The sequence below is a fragment of the Cynoglossus semilaevis genome, chromosome 19 (genome assembly GCF_000523025.1).
Source record: "Cynoglossus semilaevis isolate Cse_v1.0 chromosome 19, Cse_v1.0, whole genome shotgun sequence".
NCBI classification, from domain to species: domain Eukaryota; kingdom Metazoa; phylum Chordata; class Actinopteri; order Pleuronectiformes; family Cynoglossidae; genus Cynoglossus; species Cynoglossus semilaevis.
The window spans coordinates 13,761,159-13,764,690 of NC_024325.1; the positions used below are offsets into that span (position 1 = coordinate 13,761,159).

General features: G+C 49.7%; 2 protein-coding genes across 3 annotated transcripts in view; one reads left to right on the forward strand and one right to left on the reverse strand.

The window, feature by feature from the left end:
* nyap1 (neuronal tyrosine phosphorylated phosphoinositide-3-kinase adaptor 1) overlaps positions 1–3,532 on the reverse strand; it is a 29,290-nt gene that overhangs the window by 25,250 nt on the left and 508 nt on the right. Inside the window, exon 1 of one of the 2 annotated variants that reach the window (XM_008333124.2) lies at positions 926–1,469. The exons of the other annotated variant lie outside the window; for it this stretch is intronic. The gene's annotated coding sequence lies outside the window, so the exon portion shown is untranslated. Of the gene's footprint in view, positions 1–925; positions 1,470–3,532 lie in introns of those variants that run through there. 2 annotated transcript variants of the gene reach the window in all.
* mogat3b (monoacylglycerol O-acyltransferase 3b) overlaps positions 3,176–3,532 on the forward strand; it is a 4,779-nt gene continuing 4,422 nt past the window's right edge. The window contains exon 1 of the mRNA XM_008333123.3: positions 3,176–3,432. The gene's annotated coding sequence lies outside the window, so the exon portion shown is untranslated. The remainder of the gene's footprint in view (positions 3,433–3,532) is intronic.

The following is a 3,532-nucleotide window of genomic DNA, read 5'->3' on the forward strand; positions in this document are numbered from 1 at the left end:
GGGGCCCCGGGGGCGGGTTGGTTTTGGGGGGGGGGGGGACCACCGCTGACTACTGTCTCACTCCTTCCGGTTCGGTCCGTTTTGTGTTGGACGGGTTCAGACACTGCAGCAGTTGATGAGCTGGATTAGTCACTCGGTTGTTTTTCTTAAAAAAAAATAGGATGTGGCTAAAGATGCGGTTCCCCCTCATCCAGACGCTCGGTCTCTCTCTCCCCCCACACCCCACCCCACACACCAACAGCACCGGGGAAACTACAACAGCACCACGGTGTACTCAACCCCCGCTGCTCCGGAGCCTGTTTACGCACAGAGCAGCGCGGCCGCCGTTTCTCCATCAGCGCGGCCTCGTGCACACGTTCCACCGACTGTCACTGCCGTCGCACGGGTCCACGCACCGCCACGCACACGGTCAGTCAGCTGACGTGCTGGTGGATGAGGAAGAGCCTTGTTTTGGGTAAAATATTTATAAAGGCTCGTCACGACTGGAGCTGTGGGTTACGCGTACACACGTGCAAGCACGCGCGCGGGCACGCACATACACGCCACCGTATCTCCATATCTTTTTGGTGCGTTTTATAAAACGCACGCAGGCCTGCAGCAGCTCCTACTGCTGCTGTTGATGATGATGATGATGATGATGCTGGTGATGGTGGTGTTGGTGATGGAGGCTCCAAGGTTGATTGATGAGGCTGCTGCTGCTGCTGCTGTTGCTGGAGGTGGTGGACGCACAGAGGCTCACTGTCACAGCCGCCACATCTTGGAATTTACGCGTGAGAGGAGGCAGGGAGCAGGCCCCGCCGCACGTCCTCCCTCTGAGCCCGAGAGGCAGGCGGCGTGTTTTGACTGTGACAGCTGCTCGCACGGCGGCAGCAGCGGGGTTTTTAATGGAGCAGAGCAGGGAAAAGGGTGAAGGTGTGATTCCTACCTTGCTGACTGGAGCAGAGCAGAGTTCGTCTTGGCGCAGATGCAGACGGTGCCGAAATCCAGTCGCCCGCCCGGGCTCGTAAAAAAAATCAGACAACAACAAAACCACGCCGGTGGTTGATGACACAGCTGTCTGCGTGTGCGTGTGTGTGTGAGAGAGAGAGAGAGAGAGTCGAACGGGCTAAAAATGTCTTCGCACAGATGTGTCAACTGATGCGTAAATGAAAAATCAGTAATTCAGACGCACATCGGCCGGACTGACGCCTCGTCCTGACGTGAGAGCTCTTCCATTTTTTATGATAAACAGCGGGGAGCCAGGCTGTTGGCGGGCCGGCGCGAGATCGGAGCGAAAACCGCGGTGCGATCCAATGCGACGATACAAAACGATCCCGTGCGAAGGCTCAGGTGAGGAGGCATCGGCAGCATCAGCATCATCAGCCTCAGCATCAGCGTCGGCCTCATCCTGCTGGGCTTCACGTAAAAAACAGGAAAGAAAGACAGGAGGGGAAAAAAACCCGAGTCGACCTCTGCAAAACAAACATGTTTCTGTTCAGCAGCCGAGAGAGAGGGAGAGTAAGAGGAGAGGGAGGGAGAGAGGGAGACAGGGAGGGAGGGAGAGAGAGAGAGAGCGAGGAGAGGGAGGTATGTTGGGGGGGGGGGGGGGGCGTGATTTGTCAGCGCACCGTGTGTTGGTTCAAGCGCAGGGCATCCTCACATCCTCGGTCTGTATTTATTTGCATCCCCATTAACCACGGCCGGTCCTAGCCAGTTTGGTACCCTGGGCTAGACAGAGATTTGGCGCCACCACATGCATCACGTGCCCAAACATTCATCGTACAAAAAAAACCACAACAACAATCAAAACAACAGATCAGCTCAGACCTCAGACCTCTGTAGAGAACCACATATTTAGTACACTACAGAATGTGTACACCAGCAGGGGGTGCGACCCTCCTTTTTGTTTTGTCTCACACCAGTCTCCTCACAGTCAATTTGGTCAAGGATTCACCACAAACTGGTGAAAATGGTCTCCGTACTAGAACCTATGATGGACTGAATCAATCAAACATTCACGGCTGAAAATGTCTGCAGTCAAAACCCAGTTCAGAGATGTACCAGTGGGGGGAGCCAGAGCTGCAGTTACAAACACCATAAGAAGAAGAAGAAACGTGGAGCAGAAAGATGCCCCCTGCTGGAGAAACCGTGACAACAACAACAACAACTCAGCAGTCAAGTCAATAAACCATTTCTGATTCTCTGGTCGTGATCGTTCTTTTTTTTTTTTTCATCTCAAATCAAACTGTCACAGAGAATAAACCCGTTTGATGACACGGCGTAAATATAGGCTTTAAATATAAAGTCTAAATATAGTGTGAATATAGTGCACACACACACACACGAGGACGGCTCTGCAGACACTGAGAAAATGTAAAAAAAAAAAGAAAGAAAAGAAAAGAAACAGCTTGGTTTGTGTGATTTGGGGACCAGGGGAGCTGTCCATGGTGCTGACTGGGGCTGAGTAACCAGGGTTCTGATCAGGGGAACAGGACTGTACTGTACTGTGCTGTGCTACTGGAAAAGATCTGAGTATAAAGTTATTGTTCAGATCAGTATTTCATATTTTCAGAATTACAAAATGAATCATTTCAGTTTGTGAGGATTTAGATTTAGTACTGCTAAGTATTTGTAGTACCTGATTGGGTTATTGATTGTTTCAGTTGCTCCTGAACGACCCTGCCATGTTGGATCAATATGGCGTTTAGGCCCAGCAGATATTTAACCTCAGCATGTGCTTCAATTTGACCAATAAATGTTCGCTGGACTCTACGTACTGCACCTTTAATGACAACATAAATCCTGGGCTTTTTGAGCAACTCTTGGTCGATTAACATAAATCCTACTGTATTTACACTGTTCTTAATAAAAATAAACTAGCAATATATTTGATTTTACTTCAGTTTTATCTGCAAAATGTACGTTTTCATAGTCTCTACAGAAACATCTGGGCTTTTTGAGCAACTCTTGGTCGAATTGCGTAACGTCTGGACGTTGACAGGACAAGGCTTTTATTTTGAAACTTATCTTGAAAGAGAGAGAGAGCTAATCAGAACTAATCAACAACGGACATGTCGGTGTCAAAGACAAGATTTTAAAGTGAAAGTGCATGGGGGCGGGTGAGGCAGGGGTGGGGTGAGGGTTGGGGTGAGGGGTCAGGAGGGGGGGCTGCTGACCTATGGTGTGGTTGATCAGGAACCAGGTGATCATTATGGAAAGAAAAGGCTTGAACGTTCAGACAGAGTGAAGATGAGAGAAGACAGAGGTTTGAAGAACAACAAGGCGGTGGCGTTGGTTTCCGACGCTGCAGCTGGAGTGTCAAAGTTTTGGGGGAGTGGATTTGTTATCAGCCACACGATATGACCTGGTCAAAGTGCATCACACACACTGCAGCTGCAGGCAGCGGTGAATCTGCATCCACTCAAACTGACTCTGGAAATAAACTCCACTCAGGTAACGTTTGTCTCTTTTGTTTACTAAGTCGGAGTACTCAGTACTGTCACTGATATGTAAAGTACTCAGAACTGTGAGGTACCTCAGTGGTGATGAGAGT